Source organism: Thermobia domestica, chromosome 6 (assembly GCF_964235325.1).
Source record: "Thermobia domestica chromosome 6, izTheDome1.hap1.1, whole genome shotgun sequence".
NCBI classification, from domain to species: domain Eukaryota; kingdom Metazoa; phylum Arthropoda; class Insecta; order Zygentoma; family Lepismatidae; genus Thermobia; species Thermobia domestica.
In genome coordinates this window covers 144,358,877-144,382,594 of record NC_137459.1, presented here as the reverse complement: position 1 = coordinate 144,382,594, position 23,718 = coordinate 144,358,877, and positions in this window count along the sequence as shown.

Below are 23,718 nucleotides of genomic sequence, written 5' to 3'. Positions count from 1 at the left end.
AATGTGGGAGTAAGCGGCACTACTCTGAGAAAACCCAAGGTTAAGATTTTTCTACCACAAATTTACTACCACGGGAATCGAAACAGTAAGGACCGCACGCACCAGAAGTAACGTTCTACAACTGAGCCACCGTGACGAATGATTAAAGCAAGTAAATGATAATAGAGGAATTATTGGAATTAACAGTGGGAAGGATTGGGGGTACCATGACAAAACGCACGGATACAATCTTGTCCATTACAAGCTTACTTGACCCACCAGAGGAAGCGCTCTACCACTAAGCCACTGCGCCCAATGATTGAACCAATCGAATGATTAAGGATGAACTGCTGGAATGAAAAGTGGGAAGAAGCAGGAGTACAGTGAGAAAAACCAAGGATAAAATCTTGTCACTTACAAACTTACTTGGCCAACCAGAGGAAGCGCTCTACCACTGAGCCCAATGATCGAAACAATTCAGTGAAAATAGAAGAATTAGTGGAATAAAATGTGGGAGGAAACGCGAGTACTCTGACAAAACTCCCGAATACGATCTTGTCCACCACACAACGTACTTGGCCTACTAGAGGAAGCGCTGTACCACTCAGCCACTGCGCCCAATGATTAAAGTAAGTTAACGATAATAGAGGAATTGTGGAACGAAGAGTCTGAAGAATCACGAGAAACATGATAAAACCAAGGAATATGATCTTGTCGACCACAATCTTACTTGACCCACCGGAGGAAGCGCTCAACCACTGAACCACCGCTCCCAATGATTAAATCGAGTAAACGAAAACAGAGGAATTGGTGGAATGAAGAGTGGGAAGAATCGCGGGTACCATGACAAAACCCACGGATACGATCTTGTCATTTACTACTTACTTGGCCCATCAGAGGAAGCGCTCTACCATTGAGCCACTGCGCCAAATGATTGAACCAAGCCAGTGATAATAGAAAAATTGGTGGAATGAAATGTGAGAGGAAACGCGAATACACTGAAAAATTCACGGATACGATCTTGTCCACCACACAACTTAATTGGCCTACCAGAGAAGGCGCTCTACCAGTGAGCCACTGCGCCCAATTATTAAAGTAAGTGAACGATAATAGAGGAATTGCTGGAATGAAAAGTGAGAAGAAGCAAGAGTACACTGAAGAAACCCACGGTTACGATCTTGTCATTTAGAAACTTACTTGGCCCACCAGAGGAAGCGTTCTACCACTGAGCCACTGCGCCCAATGATTAAAGCAAGTCAATGGTAATAGAAGAATTGGTGGAAAGAAATTTGATAGGAATCGGGAGTACCCAGGCAAAACCCACGTATATGATCTTGTCCACCACAAGAGTACTTGGCCCACCAGTGGAAGCACTCTACCACAGTTCCACCTCGCCTAATGATTAAGATAGGTCAATGATAGTAGAGGAATTGATGGAATGAAGAGTCTAAAGAATCGGAAGTTCTCTGACAAAACCCACGGATACTATCCTGTCCACTAAAAGTATATTTTGCTCACCAGATAAAGCGCTCTACCACTGAGCCACTGCGCCCAGTGATTAAACCAAGTCAATGATAATAGAAGAATTAGTGGAAGAAATGTGGGAGTAAGCGGCACTACTCTGAGGAAACCCAAGGTTAAGATTTTTCTACCACAAATTTACTACCACAGGAATCGAAACACTAAGGACCGCACGCACTAAATGTAACGTTCTACCACTGACCCACCGCGCCGAATGATTAAAGAATTTAAATGATAATAGAGGAATTGGTGGAATGAACAGTGGGAAGGATCGGGAGTACCGTGACAAAACCCACGGATACAATCTTGTCCATAACAAACTTATTTGACCCATCAGAGGAAGCGCTCTACCACTGAGCCACTGCGCCTAATGATTGAACCAAGTCAATGAAAATAGAAGAACTAGTGGAATGACATATGGGAGGAACCGGGAGTACTCTGACAAAACCCGCGAATACGATCTTGTGTACCAAACAACTTACTTGGCCCACCAAAGAAAGAACTCTACCACTGAGACACTGCTCCTAATGATTGAACCAAGTCAATAATAATAGAAGAATTGGTGCAACGAATGTGGGAGGAAGCGGGAGTACTCTGACAAAACTTGATCACCAAAAACTTGTTAGACGGGTATCGAAACAATAATAACCCCACGCACCAGATGAAGCGTTCCACAACTGAGCCATCGTGCAAAATAATTAAAGGATTTCAATGATAATAGAGGAATTGGTTGAATGAAACTTGGGAAGAAGCAGGAGTACCCTGAAAAAAACACGAAAACGATCTTGTAAACAACAAATTTACTTGACCGGGGATCAAAGCAATAAGGACCCCACGCAGCAGAGGAAGCGCTCCACTAGTTAGCCACCGGTCCCAATAATTAAAGCAAGTAAATGATAATAGAAGAATTGGTGGAATGAAATGTGGGAGGAAGTCAGAGTACCCTGACAAAACCGACAGATGCGATGTTGTCCCTCACAATCTTACTTGGTAGAAAAGAGGAAGCGCTCTAGTACTGAGCCACTGCGACCAACGATTGAACCAAGTCAATGAAAATAGAAGAATTGGTTTAATAAAATGTGCGAGAAAGGGGGAGTACTCTGAAAAAACCCACCGATGCGATGTTGTCCACCACAAAACTTACTTTTCCCGCCAGAAGAAGCGCTCTACCACTGAGCCACTGCGCCCAATGATTGAACCAATTGAATGATTATAGATGAACTTTTGAAATGAAAAGTGGGAACAAGCAGGAGTACAGTGAGAAAATTCACGGATACAATCTTGTCACTTACATACTTACTTGGCCAACAAGAGAAAGCGCTCTACCACTGAGCCCAATGACTGAACCAAGTCAGTAATAATAGAAGAATTAGTGGAATGAAATGTGGGAAGAAACGCTAGTACTCTGACAAAACTCACGGATACGATCTCGTCCACCACACAAGTTACTTGGCCTACCAGAGGAAGCGATTTACCACTGTGGCACTGAGCCCAATGATTAAAGTAAGTCAACGATAATAGAGGAATTGGTGGCATGAAAAGTGGGAAGAAGCAGGAATACACTGAGAAAACCCACGGATACGATCTTGTCATTTACAAACTTACTTGGCCTACCAGTGGAAGCTCTCTACCACTGAGCCACCCCGCCCAATGATTAAGATAGGTCAATGATAATAGAGGAATTGATGGAATGAAGCGTGGAAAGGATCGGGGGTAGCCTGAGTAAACCCACGGATACGATCCTGTCCATTACAAATATATTTTGCCCACCAGGTAAAGCGCTCTACCACTGACCACTGCGTCATTGATGGAACCAAGTCAATGATAATAGAAGAATTGGTGGAATGAAATGTGGGAGTAAGCGGCACTATTCTGACAAAACCCACGGATAAGATTTTTCTACCACAAATTTACTACCACGGGAATCGAAATACTAAGGACCCCACACACCAGATGTAACGTTCGGCCACTGAGCCAACTGGCCGAATGATTAGAGCAAGTAAAGGATAGAAGAGGAATAGGTGGAATGAACAGTGGGAAAGATCGAGTGTACCATGAAAAAACCCACGGATACAATCTTGTCCATTACAAACTTACTTGGCCCAACAGAGGAAGCGCTCTACCACTGAGCCACTGCTCCCAATGATTGAACCAAGTCAATGATAATAGAAGAATTGGTGGAATGAAATGTGGGAGGAAGCGGGAGTACTCTGACAAAACCGACAGATACAATCTTGTCCACCAAATACTTGTTAGACGAGTATCGAAACAATAAGGACACCACGCACCAGATGAAGCGTTCTACCACTGAGCCATCGTGCCGATTGATTGAAGGATTTGAATGATAGTAGAGGAATTGGTTGAATGACACTTGGGAAGAAGCGTGAGTACACTGAGAAAAACCACGAATACGATCTTGTCCACAACAAACTTACTTGACCGGGGATGGAAACAATAAGAACCCCACGCACTAGAGGAAGCACTCCACCACATAGCCACCGCTCCCAATGATTAAAGCAAGTAAATGATAATAGAAGAAATGGTGGAATGAAATGTGGGAAGAAGTCAGATTACCCTGACAAAACCGAAGGATGCGATCTTGCCACCACAAGACTTACTTTTCCCGCCAGATGAAGCGCTCTACCACTGAGCGACTGCGCCGAATGATTGAACCAATTGAATGATTATAGATGAACTGGTGAAATGAAAAGGTGGAAGAATCAGGAGTACACTGAGAAAAAGCACGGATGCAATCTTGTCACTTACAAACTTAATTGGCCATCCAGAAGAAGCGCTCTACCATTGAGGCTAATGATTGAACCAAGTCAGTAAGAATAGAAGAATTAGTGGAATTAAATGTGGGAGGAAACGCGAGTGCTCTGACAAAACTCACGGATACGATCTTCTCCACCACACAACTTACTTGGTCTACCAGAGGAAGCGCTCTACCAGTGAGCCACTGCGCCCAATGATTAAAGTAAGTAAACGATAATTGAGGAATTGATGGATTGAAGAGTCCGAAGAATCAAGAGTTCTCTGACAAAACTCACGGATACGATCCTGTTCACTAAAAATATATTTTGCCCACCAGATAAAGCGCTCTACCTACTGCAACCAGTGATTGAACCAAGTCAATGATAATATAAGAATTGGTGGAAGGAATGTGGGAGTAAGCGGCACTACTCTGACAAAACCCACGGATAAGATTTTTCTACCACAAATTTACTACCACGGGAATGGAAACACTAAGGACCGCCCGCACCAGAAGTAACGTTCTACCACTGAGCCACCGCGCCGAATGATTAGAGCAAGTAAAAGATAGAAGAGTGTAACGATCTGAAAACCGATCGTTTCAAATTTTATTTGGTTTGGTTTACATTTTGATTATTGATTGTTTTATTTTATTCTGAATACTTGTTCATTTAATTTTAAGCTTATTGTTATTAATTTTGATACGTTACTATTAATTTACAAAACAAATTTTATTAAAATGAGTCGATAAATTATAGTTTTCTGGGATACTAAATGAATCACTGGGCGGAAAGTGCTTTAAATTCTGTATACATGCATTTTTATCTTTTTTTTTATCGATTGATGGATATACACTGAATGTCTACGAAACCAGTGAAAGTTAATAAATGTAACAAACGAATTAATTTGACGTTTTTTAAACAATTTGAGGTGTTGTCTAAGTTTAATACCATATTGTATTGACAATCATATTCTTTTGTGCTGCAAATTGATATATATGGTAGGATGTGTTCAAGAAATATCAATCAATATAATATGAATTGCTAAGAGCCTAACCCCGCCTACTTCCTTATCCCAGATGATTCCCAATGCTAAATTATTAAGTTATATTTTGTATGAAATAACTATAGTATTAAATAATATTGAGTTTCTTGAATTTAGAAAGCTAATATTACAGCCTATGTTCAAACTACGAGATGGATGTTACGGATGTTTTATATGTATTCTTAGCCATTGTGTATAAAGCTTCGCAGTCATGTGGAAATACGTCTTTGTCTTGAAATAATATATGTACTGGCTGTAGGAAGTAAAAGGGTGCTAAGAAACTGGTGTATTCTATAATCCGGATCGTTTAAAAGCAGACAGCTGTAATATGGCTCTTGTATCCTGGTAATTGAAATAAGCATTAAAATTTTTGGAACTGAGATATGGAATCCGTATTATTATTGTTTGATTGTTAAATGCTGTGAATCTACTTCCACTCATGATATCCGGACCTGCTTGACTGGTGCTACTTGTAATGGAAGTCCGAAATACAAATAATATAAAAGTTAAGGTTTTTCGTATGACCACGAATGGTTATTACTATAGAAAGAAAATGAGAAGCACTAGTGAGGGTGTTTAGAAAATAAATTTTAACAGTCACAGAAAATGGCGACCGTGTTACCGGACTTTGAAGACACATGTCGTTACTGGTCGCAGATCCAGAGTCAGAATATAACGACAATGATCTGAAAAGATATCAGCGTTGAGGATAGTGGATACCAGAGGAAAAAAAATTTTGAGAAGATTTTGGGACTTCGGATGTAGGCGGAACATTATTGAATAATATGGTAAGGAAGAATAAAGGTGATAAAACTGAAAAAAGCAGAGACAATTTAATGTATCTGTGTTGTGACGGTGTGGAAGTAACTGGACAGGATACTGATAACAGTATAGTGTGTAATACTTGCCGCAATTATTTTCATCTGTCCAGTGAAAAAGTAGAATCAACCAAGTTAGAAGAATTATTAAACACTTGGTGTTGTAGTCGATGTACCTGTAAAGATAATCAGTCAATAATAGAGGATGAGGTTTTTGAAGAAGAAGAAGAAGTTGCTGAAAGTAGTAATTTAGGATCTGAATCAATTTTGACAAAGCTGTGGCAGGAGATGAAGCGTATGAATAGAAATTTTAAGGATGAGATGACTCCTATGACTCAAAATTTGGACAAGAAATTCGAGAATCAGAATAAGAATTTTGAACTTCATTGGCAGAAGTTGGAAGAGCGGATGAATAAAAGGATGACTGAGACTGAACAGAAACTTACTAACTGCAAACAAGAATTTAAGGAGGATTTGAGAACTGAGGTACCAACTGTCGATATCCGTTTGAACCAACTGAGTGAAGAAGTGAGTGGACAAAAGGATCAATCTTGTGACGGATTAATAGAACCTATTCTGACGAACACTGCTCAATGGTCAATAAAGGTATTTGAAGATATGACAATATATGGTGGAAGTACGGATGTTAAAACTGTATCATGTATAAGTACGAAAACATCAAATGGACTAGTCGAAAGACCTTATAAGAAGACAAAACAATCTAAAGAACAATGCACCATACAACAGTTGGAGAAAAGAAGTAATATGATAATATGTAAAAATAGGAGCTGGAAGAAAAGAAAGAAAAAAATAAAAGAAAACGAGAGAAGAAGCAGAAAAAGAAAAAAAGACACTGACAGAAATCATCATCAGAAATCGGAAGCGTAGAAAGAGGAAAAGAAGAAAACTCAGAAATCAAAAGAAGACACGAAAGAAGTTCAAAGAAGAGACAAGAAAGTGCAAGCGAATAAAAGGGAAAAATCCAGATGAAAGAAGACAGTGGAAACATCGGAAAAGGAAAGTAAAGAAGACACATGAAAACAGTATGCGGAAATATAACAGAAAGAAGTCAAAGCAATTAAAAGGAAGACAATGTACGGGGAAGAAACGAAATAAATTGAAAGGTGACGTAAGATATCGAAAAATATAAGAGCTTGTATAAAGTGAATTCTGTTATTAATGTTACTGTTTTTAAAATTTTGTTTAGTTACAATTTCTATTAGTTTATTCAGTGTTGAGAAAAAAATAAATGTAAGATAACTATGAATAACAGAACGTGAAAGTTTTATGTTGGTCTTTAAAGATCATAAATTTTTTTCCGGTGAAGCCGGGGAATTGTAACGATCTGAAAACCGATCGTTTCAAATTTTATTTGTTTTGGTTCACATTTTGATTATTGATTGTTTTATTTTATTCTAAATACTTGTTCATTTAATTTTAAGCTTATTGTTATTAATTTTAATACGTTACTATTAATTTACAAAACAAATTTTATTAAAATGAGTCGATAAATTATAGTTTTCTGGGATACTAAATGAATCACTGGGCGGAAAGTGCTTTAAATTCTGTATACATGCATTTTTATCTTTTTTTATCGATTGATGGATATACACTGAATGTCCACGAAACCAGTGAAAGTTAATAAATGTAACAAACGAATTAATTTGACGTTTTTTAAACAATTTGAGGTGTTGTCTAAGTTTAATACCATATTGTATTGACAATCATATTCTTTTGTGCTGCAAATTGATATATATGGTAAGATGTGTTCAAGAAATATCAATCAATATAATATGAATTGCTAAGAGCCTAACCCCGCCTACTTCCTTATCCCAGATGATTCCCAATGCTAAATTATTAAGTTATATTTTGTATGAAATAACTATAGTATTAAATAATATTGAGTTTCTTGAATTTAGAAAGCTAATATTACAGCCTATGTTCAAACTACGAGATGGATGTTACGGATGTTTTATATGTATTCTTAGCCATTGTGTATAAAGCTTCGCAGTCATGTGGAAATACGTCGTTGTCTTGAAATAATATATGTACTGGCTGTAGGAAGTAAAAGGGTGCTAAGAAACTGGTGTATTCTATAATCCGGATCGTTTAAAAGCAGACAGCTGTAATATGGCTCTTGTATCCTGGTAATTGAAATAAGCATTAAAATTTTTGGAACTGAGATTTGGAATCCGTATTATTATTGTTTGATTGTTAAATGCTGTGAATCTACTTCCACTCATGATATCCGGACCTGCTTGACTGGTGCTACTTGTAATGGAAGTCCGAAATACAAATAATATAAAAGTTAAGGTTTTTCGTATGACCACGAATGGTTATTACTATAGAAAGAAAATGAGAAGCACTAGTGAGGGTGTTTAGAAAATAAATCTTAACAGTCACAGAAAATGGCGACCGTGTTACCGGACTTTGAAGACACATGTCCTTATTGGTCGCAGATCCAGAGTCAGAATATAACGACAATGATCTGAAAAGATATCAGCGTTGAGGATAGTGGATGCCAGAGGAAAAAAAGATTTTGAGAAGATTTTGGGACTTCGGATGTAGGCGGAACATTATTGAATAATATGGTAAGGAAGAATAAAGGTGATAAAACTGAAAAAAACAGAGACAATTTAATGTATCTGTGTTGTGACGGTGTGGAAGTAACTGGACAGGATACTGATAACAGTATAGTGTGTAATACTTGCCGCAATTATTTTCATCTGTCCAGTGAAAAAGTAGAATCAACCAAGTTAGAAGAATTATTAAACACTTGGTGTTGCAGTCGATGTACCTGTAAAGATAATCAGTCAATAATAGAGGATGAGGCTTTTGAAGAAGAAGAAGAAGTTGCTGAAAGTAGTAATTTAGGATCTGAATCAATTTTGACAAAGCTGTGGCAGGAGATGAAGCGTATGAATAGAAATTTTAAGGATGAGATGACTCCTATGACTCAAAATTTGGACAAGAAATTCGAGAATCAGAATAAGAATTTTGAACTTCATTGGCAGAAGTTGGAAGAGCGGATGAATAAAAGGATGACTGAGACTGAACAGAAACTTACTAACTGCAAACAAGAATTGGAGGATTTGAGAACTGAGGTACCAACTGTCGATATCCGTTTGAACCAACTGAGTGAAGAAGTGAGTGGACAAAAGGATCAATCTTGTGACGGATTAATAGAACCTATTCTGACGAACACTGCTCAATGGTCAATAAAGGTATTTGAAGATATGACAATATATGGTGGAAGTACGGATGTTAAAACTGTATCATGTATAAGTACGAAAACATCAAATGGACTAGTCGAAAGACCTTATAAGAAGACAAAACAATCTAAAGAACAATGCACCATACAACAGTTGGAGAAAAGAAGTAATATGATAATATGTAAAAATAGGAGCTGGAGGAAAAGAAAGAAGAAAATAAAAGAAAACGAGAGAAGAAGCAGAAAAAGAAAAAAAGACACTGACAGAAATCATCATCAGAAATCGGAAGCGTAGAAAGAGGAAAAGAAGAAAACTCAGAAATCAAAAGAAGACACGAAAGAAGTTCAAAGAAGAGACAAGAAAGTACAAGCGAATAAAAGGGAAAAATCCAGATGAAAGAAGACAGTGGAAACATCGGAAAAGGAAATTAAAGAAGTCACATGAAAACAGTATGCGGAAATATAACAGAAAGAAGTCAAAACAATTAAAAGGAAGACAATGTACGGGGAAGAAACGAAATAAATTGAAAGGTGACGTAAGATATCGAAAAATATAAGAGCTTGTATAAAGTGAATTCTGTTATTAATGTTACTGTTTTTAAAATTTTGTTTAGTTGTAATTTCTATTAGTTTATTCAGTGTTGAGAAAAAAATAAATGTAAGATAACTATGAATAACAGAACGTGAAAATTTTATGTTGGTCTTTAAAGATCATAAATTTTTTTCCGGTGAAGCCGGGGAATTGTAACGATCTGTAAACCGATCGTTTCAAATTTTATTTGTTTTGGTTCACATTTTGATTATTGATTGTTTTATTTTATTCTAAATACTTGTTCATTTAATTTTAAGCTTATTGTTATTAATTTTAATACGTTACTATTAATTTACAAAACAAATTTTATTAAAATGAGTCGATAAATTATAGTTTTCTGGGATACTAAATGAATCACTGGGCGGAAAGTGCTTTAAATTCTGTATACATGCATTTTTATCTTTTTTTTATCGACTGATGGATATACACAGAATGTCTACGAAACCAGTGAAAGTTAATAAATGTAAGAAACGAATTAATTTGACGTTTTTTAAACAATTTAAGGTGTTGTCTAAGTTTAATACCATATTGTATTGACAATCATATTCGTTTGTGCTGCAAATTGATATATATGGTAAGATGTGTTCAAGAAATATCAATCAATATAATATGAATTGCTAAGAGCCTAACCCCGCCTACTTCCTTATCCCAGATGATTCCCAATGCTAAATTATTAAGTTATATTTTGTATGAAATAACTATAGTATTAAATAATATTGAGTTTCTTGAATTTAGAAAGCTAATATTACAGCCTATGTTCAAACTACGAGATGGATGTTACGGATGTTTTATATGTATTCTTAGCCATTGTGTATAAAGCTTCGCAGTCATGTGGAAATACGTCGTTGTCTTGAAATAATATATGTACTGGCTGTAGGAAGTAAAAGGGTGCTAAGAAACTGGTGTATTCTATAATCCGGATCGTTTAAAAGCAGACAGCTGTAATATGGCTCTTATATCCTGGTAATTGAAATAAGCATTAAAATTTTTGGAACTGAGATTTGGAATCTGTATAACTATGGTTATGGTTAAGTTCGTTAAATGCTGTGAATCTGCTTCCACGCATGATATCCGGACCTGTTCTACTAGTGCTACTCGTAATGGAAGTCCGAAATAGAAATTGTCTAAAAGTTAAAGTTTTCTTAGGGTAACGAATGGTTGTTCCTATAGAAAGAAAATGGGTAGTACGGATGCAATCTTGTCCATTACAAACTTACTTGGCCCACCAGAGGAAGCGCTCTACCACTGAGCCACTGCTCCCAATGATTGAACCAAGTCAATGATAATAGAAGAATTGGAGGAATGAAATATGGGAGGAACCGAGAGTACCCTGACAAAACCCACGAATACAATCTTGTGTACCAAACAACTTACTTGGAGCACCAGAGGAAGCGCTCTACTACTGAGCCACTGCGCCCAATGATTGAACTAAGTCAATGATAATAGAAGAATTGGTGGAATGAAATATGGGAGGAACCGGGAGTACTCTGATAAAACCCACGAATACAATCTTGTGTACCAAAATACTTACTTGGCCCACCAGAGAAAGCGCTCTACCACTGAGCCACTGCTCCCAATGATTGAATCAAGTCAATGATAATAGAAAAATTGGTGGGAGAAAGCGTGAGTACTCTGACAAAACCGACAGATACAATCTTGTCCACCAAAAACTTGTTAGACGGGTATCGAAACATTAAGGACCCCACGCACCAGATGAAGCGTTCTACCACTGAGCCATAGTGCCAAATGATTGAAAGATTTCAATGATAATAGAGAAATTGGCAGAATGAATTTTCCGAAGAAGCGGGAGTACACTGAGAAAAACGACGAATACGATCTTGTCCACAACAAACTTACTTGACCGGGGATCGAAACAATAAGGACCCAACGCACCAGAGGAAGCGCTACATCACTTAGCCACCGCTCTGAATGATTAAATCTAGTAAATGATAATAGAATAATTGGTAGAATGAAATGTGGGAGGATTTCAGAGTACCCTGGCAAAACCGCCGGATGCGATCTTGTCCATCACAAACTTAGTTGGCCCAAAAGAGGAAGCGCTCTAGTACTGAGCCACTGCGACTAATGATTGAACCAAGTCAATGATAATAGAAGAATTAGTGGAATGAAATGTGCAAGAAAGCGGGAGTACTCTGACAAAAACCCAGGAATGAGATCTTGTCCAGCACAAAACTTACTTGGCCCACCAGAGGAAGGGCTCTACCTCTGAGCCACTGCGTCCAATAGTTGAACCAAATGAATGATAAAGATGAACTGGTGGAATGAAAAGTGGGAAGAAGCAAAAGTACACTGAGGAAGAACCACGGATACAATCGTGTCACTTACATACTTACTTGGCCAACCAGAGGAAGCAAACTACCACTGAGAGCAATGACTGAACCAAGTCAGTGATAATAGAAGAATTAGTGGAATGAAATGTGGGAAAAAACGCGAGTACTCTGAAAAAACTCACGGATACGATCTGGTCCACCAAACAACATACTTGGCCTACCAGAGGAAGCGCTCTACCACTGAGCCACTGCGCCCAATGATTAAAGTAAGTCAACGATAATAGAGGAAATGCAGGAATGAAAAGTTGGAATAAGCAGGAATACACTGAGAAAACCCACGGATACTATCTTGTCCACCACTAAAATACTTGGGCCACCAGTGGAAGCGCTCTACCACAGAGCCACCGAACCCAATCATTAAGATAGGTCAATGTAAATAGAGGAATTGATGGAATGAAGAGTGGGAAGAATCGGAAGTAGCTTGAGTAAACCCACGGATACGATCCTGTCCATTACAAATATATTTTGCCCACCAGATAAAGTGCTCTACCACTGAGCCACTGCACCCAGTGATTGAACAAAGTCAATGTTAATAGAAGAATTAGTGAAATCAAATGTAGGAGTAGGCGGCACTACTCTGAAAAAACCCACGGATAAGATTTTTCTACCACAAATTTACAACCACGGGAATCGAAACAGTAAGGACCGCACGCACCAGAAGTAACGTTCTACAACTGAGCCACCGTCACGAATGATTAAAGCAAGTAAATGATAATAGAGGAATTAGTGGAATTAACAGTGGGAAGGATTGGGGGTACCATGACAACACGCACGGATACAATCTTGTCCATTACAAGCTTACTTGACCCACGAGAGGAAGCGCTCTACCACTAAGCCACTGCGCCCAATGATTGAACCAAGTCAATGATAATAGAAGTATTGGTGGAATGAAATGTGGGAAGAAGCAGGAGTACAGTGAGAAAAACCAAGGATAAAATCTTGTCACTTACAAACTTACTTGGCCAACCAGAAGAAGCGCTCTACCACTGAGCCTAATGATTGAACCAAGTCAGTGAAAATAGAAAAATTCGTGGAATAAAATGTGGGAGGAAACGCGAGTACTCTCACAAAACTGCCGAACACGATCTTGTCCACCACACAACGTACTTGGCCTACCAGAGGAAGCGCTGGACCACTGAGCCACTGCGCCCAATGACTAAAGTAAGTAAATGATAATAAAGGAATTGGTGGAATGAAAAGTGGGAAGAAGCAGGAGTACACTGAGAAAACCCACGGGTACGATCTTGTCATTTACAAACTTACATGGCCTACCAGAAGAAGCGCTCTACCACTGAGCCACTGCGCCCAGTGATTGAACCAAGTCAATGATAGTAGAAGATTTGGTAAAATGAAATGTGGGATTAAGCGGAACTACTCTGACAAAACCCACGGATAAGATTTTTCTACCACAAATTTACTACCACGGGAATCGAAACACTAAGGACCCCACGCACCAGATGTACAGTTCTACCACTGAACCACCGCGCAGAATGATTAGAGCAAGTATATGATAATAGAGGAATTGGTGGAGTGAACAGTTGGAAGGATCGCGAGTGCCATGACAAAACCCACGGATACAATCTTGTCCATTACAAAGTTACTTCGCCCACCAGAGGAAGCGCTCTACCACTGAGCCACTGCGCCCAATCATTGAACCAAGTCAATGATAATAGAAGAATTGGTGGAATGAAATATGGGAGGAACCGTGAGTACTCTGACAAAACCCACGAATACGATCTTGTGTACCAAAAAACTTACTTGGCCCACCAGATTAAGCGCTCTACCACTGAGCCACTGCCCCTAATGATTGAACCAAGTCAATGATAATAGAAGTATTGGTGGAATGAAATGTGGCAGAAAGCGGGAGTACTCTGACAAAACCGACAGATACAATCTTGTCCACCAAATACTTGTTAGACGGGTATCGAAACAATAAGGACACCACGCACCAGATGAAGCGTTCTACCATTGAGCCATCGTACCGAATGATTGAACGATTTGAATAATAGTAGAGGAATTGGTTGAATGACACTTGGGAAGAAGCGTGAGTACACTGAGAAAAACCACGGATACGATCTTGTCCAAAACAAACTTACTTGACCGGGGATCGAAACAATAAGGACCCCACGAACCAGAGGAAGCACTCCACCACATAGCCACCGCTCCCAATGATTAAAGAAAGTAAATGATAATAGAAGAATTGTTGGAATGAAATGTGGGAGGAAGTAAGATTACCCTGAGAAAACCGACGGATGCGATCTTGCCACCACAAGACTTACTTTTGCAGCCAGAGGAATCGCTCTACCACTGAGCGACTACGCCGAATGATTGAACCAATTGAATGATTATAGATGAACTGGTGAAATGAAAAGTGGGAAGAAGCAGGAGTACACTGAGAAAAACCACGGATACGATCTTGTCGCTTACAAACTTGTTTGGGCAACCAGAAGAAGCGCTCTACCACTGAGCCACTGCGCCGAATGATTGAACCAAGTAAGTGATAATAGAAGAATTAGTGGAATGAAATGTGGGAGGAAGCCCGAGTAGCCTAACAAAATTAACAGATACGATCTTGTCCACCACAGAAATTACTTGGCCCACCAGACGAAGCGCTCTACCACTGAGCCACTGCTCCCAAAGATTAAAGTAAATCAATGATAATAGAGGAATTGTGGAATGAAGAGTGTGAAGAAGCCCGAGAAACATGAGAAAACCAACGAATACGATTTTTTCCACCACAATCTTACTTGACCCACCGGAGGAAGCGCTCTACAACTGAGCCACCGCTCCCAATGATTAAATCAAGTAAATGAAAATAGAGGAATTGGTGGAATGAAGAGTTGGAAGAATCGGGGTTACCATTAGAAAACCCCCGGATACAATCTTGTCCATTACAAACGTACTTGGCCCACCAGAGTTAGCGCTCTAACACTGAGCCACTGCGCCCAATGATTGAACCAAGTCAACGTAAATAGAAGAATTGGTGGAACGAAATATGGGAGGAACGGGAGTACTCTGACAAAACCAACGAATACGATCTTGTGTACCAAACAACTTACTTGGCTCACCAGAGGAAGCGCTCTACCACTAAGCCACTGCTCCCAACGATTGAACCAAGTCAATGATAATAGAAGAATTGGTGGAATGAAATGTGGGAGAAAGCGTGAGTACTCTGACGAAACCGACAGATACAATCTTGTCCACCAAAAACTTGTTAGACGGGTATCGAAACAATAAGGACCCCACGCATCAGATGAAGCGTTCTACCACTGAGCGATCGTGGCAAATGATTGAAGGATTTCAATGATAAAAGAAGAATTGGTTGAATGAAACTTGGGAAGAAGCGTGAGTACACTGAGAAAAACCACGAATACGATCTTGTCCACAACAAACATACTTTACCGGGGATCGAAACAATATGGACCCCATGCACCAGAGGATGCGCTCCACCACTTAGGCACCGCTCCCAATAATTAAAGCAAGTAAATGAGAATAGAATAATTGGTGGAATGAAATGTGGGATGAAGACAGAGTACCCTGACAAAACAAACGGATGCGATTTTGTCCATCACAAACTTACTTGGCCCAAAAGAGGAAGTTCTCTAGTACTGAGCCACTGCGACCAATGATTGAACCAAGTCAATGATAATAGATGATTTGGTGGATTGAAATATGCGAGAAAACGGGAGTACTCTGAAAAAATCCACGGATGCGATCTTGTCCACCTCAATACTTACTTTACCCGCCAGAGGAAGGGCTCTACTACTGAGCCACTGCGCCCAATGATCGAACCAATTGAATGATTATAGATGAACTGATGGAATGAAAAGTGGGAAGATGCAGGAGTACAGTGAGAAAAACCACGGATAAAATCTTGTCACTTACAAACTTGCTTGGCCAACCAGAGGAAGCACTCTACCACTGAGAACAATGATTGAACCAAGTCAGTGATAATAGAAGAATTAAGGGAATAAAATATGGGAATAAAATAAACGCGAGTACTCTGAGAAAAATTAAGAATACGATCTTGTCAACCACACAACGTACTTTTCCTACCAGAGGAAGCGCTGTACCGTTGAGCCTCTGCGCCCAATGACTTAAGTAAGCAAACGATAATAAAGGAATTGGTGGAATGAAAAGTGGTAAAAACAGAAGTACACTGATAAAACCCACGGATGCGATCTTGTCATTTACAAACTTACTTGGCCTACCAGAGGAAGCGCTCTACCACTGAGCCACTGCGCCTAATGATTAAAGCAAGTCATTGGTAATAGAAGAATTGGTGGAATGAAATGCGGGACAAATCGCGAGTACCCTGCCAAACTCCACGGATACGGTTTTGTCCACCACAAAAATACCTGGCCCACCAGTGGAAGCGCTCTGCCACAGAGCCACCCCGCCCAATGATTAAGATAAGTCGATGATAATAGAGGAATTGATGGAATGAAGAGTGGGAAGAATCGGGCGTAGCCTAAGTAAACCCACGGATACGATCCTGTCCACTACAAATATATTTTGCACACCACATAAAGCGCTCTACCACTGCCCCCAGTGATTGAACCAAGTCAATGATAGTAGAAGATTTGGTAAAATGAAATGTTGGAGTAAGCGGCACTACTTTGACAAAACCCACTGATATGATTTTTCTACCACAAATTTACTACCACGGGAATCGAAACACTAAGGACCCCACGCACCAGATGTAAAGTCCTACCACTGAACAACCGCGCAGAAGGATTAGAGCAAGTATATGATAATAGAGGAATTGGTGGAGTGAACAGTTGGAAGGATCGCGAGTACCATGACAAAACCTACGGATACAATCTTGTCCATTACAAACTTACTTCGCCCACCAGAGGAAACGCTCTACCACTGAGCCACTGCGCCCAATGATTGAACCAATTCAAGGATAGAAGAAGAATTGGTCTAATGAAATATGGGAGGAACCGGGAGTACTCCGACAAAACCCACAGTTACAATCTTGTGTATAACAAACTTACTTGGCCGACCAAAGGAAGCGCTCTACCACTGAGACACTGCTCCCAATGATTGAACCAAGTCAATAATAATAGAAGAATTGCTGGAATGAAGTATGGGAGGAAGCGAAGGTACTCTGACAAGACCGAGAGATACAATCTTGTCCACCAGAAACTTCTTAGACGGGTATCGAAACAATAAGGACACCACGCACTAGATGAAGCGTTCTACCACTGAGCCATCGTACCGAATGATTGAAGGATTTGAATGATAGTAGAGGAATTGGTTGAATGAAACTTGGGAAGAAGCAGGATTACCCTGAGAAAAAAAAATACGATCTTGTCCACAACAATCTTACTTGACCGGGGATCAAAACAATAAGGACCCCACGCACCAGAGGAAGCGCTCCAGCAGTTAGCCACAGGTCCCAGTGATTAAAGCAAGTAAATGATAATAGAAGAATTGGTGGAATGAAATGTGGGAGGAAATCAGAGTACCTTGACAAAACCAACAGATGCGATCTAGTCCATCACAAACTTACTCGGCAGAAAAGAGGAAGCACTCTAGTACTGAGCAACTGCGACCAATGATTGAACCAAGTCAATGATAATAGAAGAATTGGTGGATTGAAATGTGCGAGAAAGCGATAGTACTCTGAACAAGCCCACGGATGCGATATTGTCGACCACAAAACTTACTTGGCCAACCAGAGGAAGCGCCATACCATTGAGCCACCGCGCCGAATGATTAGAGCAAGTAAAAATAATAGAGGAATTGGTGGAATGAACAGTGGGAGGGATCGAGTGTACCATGACAAAAACCAGGGATACAATCTTGTCCATTACAAACTTACTTGGCCCACCAGAGGAAGCGCTCTACCACTGAGCCACTGCTCCCATTGATTGAACCAAGTCAATGATAAAAGAATTGGTGGAGTGAAATGTGGGAGGAAGCGTGAGTACTCTGACAAAACCGACAGATACCACTTACCCATCGTTCCAAATGATGGAAGGATTTCAATGATAATAGAGGAATTGTTTGAATGAAACTTGGGAAGAAGCGTTAGTACACTGAGAAAAACTACGAATACGATCTTGTCCACAACAAACTTACTTGACCGGGGATCGAAACAATAAGGGCCCCACGCACCAGAGGAAGCGCACAATCACTTAGCCACCGCTCCCAATGATTAAAGCAAGTAAATGATAATAGAAGAATTTGCTGGAATGAAATGTGGGAGGAAGTTAGAGTACCCTGACAAAACCGACGGATGCGATCTTGTCCATCACAAACTTAATTCGCATAAAAGAGGAAGCGCTCTAGTACTGAGCCACTGCGACCAATGATTGAACCAAGTCAATGATAATAGAAGTATTGGTGGAATGAAATGTGGGAAAAAGCGCGAGTACTCTGACAGAACTCACGGATACGATCTGGTCCACCACACAACATACTTTGCCTACCAGAGGAAACGCTCTACCACTGAGCCACTGCGGCCAATGATTAAAGTAAGTCAACGATAATAAAGGAATTGGAGGATTGAAAAGTTGGAAGAAGCAGGAATACACTGAGGAAACCCACGGATACGATCTTGTCCACCACTAAAGTACTTGGCCCACCAGTGGAAGCGCTCTTCCACAGAGCCACCAAACCCAATCATTAAGATAGGTCAATGTAAATAGAGGAATAGATGGAATAAAGAGTGGGAAGAATCGGAAGTAGCTTGAGTAAACCCACGGATACGATCCTGTCCACTACAAATATATTTTGCCAACCAGATAAAGCGCTCTACCACTGAGCCACTGCGCCCAGTGATTGAACAAAGTCAATGTTGATAGAAGAATTAGTATAATCAAGTATGGGAGTAGGCGGCACTACTCTGAGAAAACCCACGGATAAGATTTTTCTACCACAAATTAACTACCACGCGAATCGAAACAGTAAGGACCGCACCCACCAGAAGTAACGGTCTACAACTGAGCCACCGTGACGAATGATTAAAGCAAATAAATGATAATAGAGGAATTAGTGGAATAAACAGTGGGAAGGATTGGGGGTACCATGACAAAACCCACGGATACAATCTTGTCCATTACAAGCTTACTTGACCCACCAGAGGAAGCGCTCTACCACTAAGCCACTGCGCCCAATGATTGAACCAATCGAATGATTAAAGATGAACTGCTGGAATGAAAAGTGGGAAGAAGCAGGAGTAAAGTGAGAAAAACCAAGGATAAAATCTTGTTACTTACAAACTTACTTGGCCAACCAGAGGAAGCGCTCTACTACTGAGCCCAATGATTGAACCAAGTCAGTGAAAATAGAAGAATTAGTGGAATAAAATTTGGGAAGAAACGCGAGTACTCTGACAAAACTCCAGAATACGATCTTGTCCACCACACAACGTACTTGGCCTACCCGAGGAAGCGCTGTACCACTGAGCCACTGCGCCCAATGACTAAAGTAAGTAAACGATAATAAAGGAATTGGTGGAATGAAAAGTGGGAAGATGCAGGAGTACACTGAGAAAACCCACGGGTACGATCTTGTCATTTACAAACTTACTTGGCCTACCAGAGGAAGCGCTCTACCACTGAGCCACTGCGCCCAATGATTAAAGCAAGTCAATGGTAAAAGAAGAATTGGTGGAATGAAATGCGGGACAAATCGCGAGTACCCTGGCAAACTCCACGGATACGATTTTGTCCACCATAAAAATTACCTGGCCCACCAGTGGAAGCGCTCTACCACAGAGCCACCCCGCCCAATGATTAAGATAGGTCAATGATAATAGAGGAATTGATGGAACGAAGAGTGGGAAGAATCGGGAGTAGCCTAAGTAAACCCACGGATACGATCCTGTCCACTACAAATATATTTTGCCCACCAGATAAAGCGCTCTACCACTGAGCCATTGCGCCCAGTGATTGAACCAAGTCAATGATAGTAGAAGATTTGGTAAAATGAAATGTGGGAGTAAGCGGCACTACTTTGACAAAACCCACGGATAAGACTTTTCTACCACAAATTTACTACCACGGGAATCAAAACACTAAGGACCCCACGCACCAGATGTAAAGTTCTACTACTGAACCACCGCGCAGAATGATTAGAGCAAGTATATGATAATAGAGGAGTTGGTGGAGTGAACAGTTGGAAGGATCGCGAGTACCATGACAAAACCCACGGATACAATCTTGTCCATTACAAACTTACTTCGCCCACCAGAGGAAGCGCTCTACCACTGAGCCACTGCGCCCAATGATTGAACCAAGTCAATGATAATAGAAGTATTGGTGGAATGAAATGTGGCAGAATGCGGGAGTACTCTGACAAAACCGACAGATACAATCTTGTCCACCAAATACTTGTTAGACGGGTATCGAAACAATAAGGACACCACGCACCAGATGAAGCGTTCTACCACTGAGCCATCGTGCCAAATGATTGAAGGATTTGAATGATAGTAGAGGAATTGGTTGAATGACACTTGGGAAGAAGCGTGAGTACACTGAGAAAAACCACGAATACGATCTTGTCCACAACAAACTTACTTGACCGGGGATCGAAACAATAAGGACCCCACGCACCAGAGGAAGCACTCCACCACATAGCCACCGCTCCCAATGATTAAAGCAAGTAAATGATAATAGAAGAATTGGTGGAATGAAATGTGGGAGGAAGTCAGATTAACCAGACAAAACCGACGGATGCGATCTTGCCACCAGAAAACTTACTTTTCCCTCCAGAGGAAGCGCTCTACCACTGAGGGACTGCGCCGAATGATTGAAACAATTGTATGATTATAGATGAACTGGTGAAATGAGAAGGTGGAAGAATCAGGAGTACACTGAGAAAAAGCACGGATGCAATCTTGTAACTTACAAACTTAATTGGCCATCCAGAAGAAGCGCTCTACCATTGAGGCTAATGACTGAACCAAGTCAGTAAGAATAGAAGAATTAGTGGAATTAAATGTGGGATGAAACGCGAGTACTCTGACAAAACTCACGGATACGATCTTCTCCACCACACAACTTGCTTCGTCTACCAGAGGAAGCTCTCTACCACTGAGCCACTGCGTCCAATATAGGATCCAATTGAATGATTATAGATGAACTGGTGGAATGAAAAGTGGGAAGAAGCAGGAGTACACTGATAAAAACCACGGATACGATCTTGTCGCTTACAAACTTGTTTGGGCAACCAGAGGAAGCGCTCTACCACTGAGCCACTGCGCCAAATGATTGAACCAAGTAAGTGATAATAGAACAATTAGTGGAATGAAATGTGGGAGGAAGCCCGAGTAGTCTAACAAAACTAACAGATACGATCTTGTCCACCACAGAAATTACTTGGCCCACCAGACGAAGCGCTCTACCACTGAGCCATTGCTCCCAAAGATTAAAGTAAATCAACGATAATAGAGGAATTGTGGAATGAAGAGTGTGAAGAAGCACGAGAAACATGAGAAAACCAACGAATACAATTTTTTCCACCACAATCTTACTTGACCCACCGGGGGAAGCGCTCTACAACTGAGCCACCGCTCCCAATGATTAAATCAAGTAAATGAGAATAGAGGAATTGCTGGAATGAAGAGTTGGAAGAATCGGGGTTACTATTAGAAAACCCACGAATACAATCTAGTCCATCACAAACTTACTTGGCCCACCAGAGGAAGCGCTCTACCACTGAGCCACTGCGCCCAATGATTGAACCTAGTCAACATAAATAGAATAATTGGTGGAATAAAATATGTGAGGAACGGGAGTACTCTGACAAAACCCACGAATACGATCTTGTGTACCAAAGAACTTACTTGGCCCACCAGAGGAAGCGCTCTACCACTGAGCCACTGCGCCCAATGATTGAACCTAGTCAACATAAATAGAAGAATTGGTGGAATGAAATATGGGAGGAACGGGAGTACTCTGACAAAACCCACGAATACGATCTTGTGTACCAAAGAACTTACTTGGCCCACCAGAGGAAGCGCTCTACCACTGAGCCACTGCGCCCAATGATTGAACCTAGTCAACATAAATAGAGGAATTGGTGGAATGAAGAGTTGGAAGAATCGGGGTTACTATTAGAAAACCCACGAATACAATCTAGTCCATCACAATCTTACTTGGCCCACCAAAGAAAGAACTCTACCACTGAGACACTGCTCCTAATGATTGAACCAAGTCAATAATAATAGAAGAATTGGTGCAACGAATGTGGGAGGAAGCGGGAGTACTCTGACAAAACTTGTTCACCAAAAACTTGTTAGACGGGTATCGAAACAATAATAACCCCACGCAGCAGAGGAAGCGCTCCACTAGTTAGCCACCGGTCCCAATAATTAAAGCAAGTAAATGATAATAGAAGAATTGGTGGAATGAAATGTGGGAGGAAGTCAGAGTACCCTGACAAAACCGACAGATGCGATGTTGTCCCTCACAAACTTACTTGGTAGAAAAGAGGAAGCGCTCTAGTACTGAGCCACTGCGACCAACGATTGAACCAAGTCAATGAAAATAGAAGAATTGGTGGATTAAAATGTGCGAGAAAGGGGGAGTACTCTGAAAAAACCCACCGATGCGATGTTGTCCACCACAAAACTTACTTTTCCCGCCAGAAGAAGCGCTCTACCACTGCGCCCAATGATTGAACCAATTGAATGATTATAGATGAACTTTTGAAATGAAAAGTGGGAAGAAGCAGGAGTACAGTGAGAAAATTCACGGATACAATCTTGTCACTTACATACTTACTTGGCCAACAAGAGAAAGCGCTCTACCACTGAGCCCAATGACTGAACCAAGTCAGTAATAATAGAAGAATTTGTGGAATGAAATGTGGGAGGAAACACGAGTACTCTGACAAAACTCACGGATACGATCTCGTCCACCACACAAGTTACTTGGCCTACCAGAGGAAGCGATTTACCACTGTGGCACTGAGCCCAATGATTAAAGTAAGTCAACGATAATAGAGGAATTGGTGGCATGAAAAGTGGGAAGAAGCAGGAATACACTGAGAAAACTCACGGATACGATCTTGTCATTTACAAACTTACTTGACCCACCAGTGGAAGCGCTCTACCACTGAGCCACTGCGCCAAATGATTAATGCAAGTCAATAGCAATAGAAGAATTGGTGGAATGAAATGCGGGAATAATCGGGACTACCCTGACAAAGCCCACGGATACGATCTTCTCCACCACAAAAGTATTTGGCCCACCAGTGGAAGCACTCTACCACAGAGCCACCCCGCCCAATGATTAAGATAGGTCAATGATAATAGAGGAATTGATGGAATGAAGCGTGGAAAGGATCGGGGGTAACCTGAGTAAACCCACGGATACGATCCTGTCCATTACAAATATATTTTGCCCACCAGGTAAAGCGCTCTACCACTGACCACTGCGTCATTGATGGAACCAAGTCAATGATAATAGAAGAATTGGTGGAATGAAGTGTGGG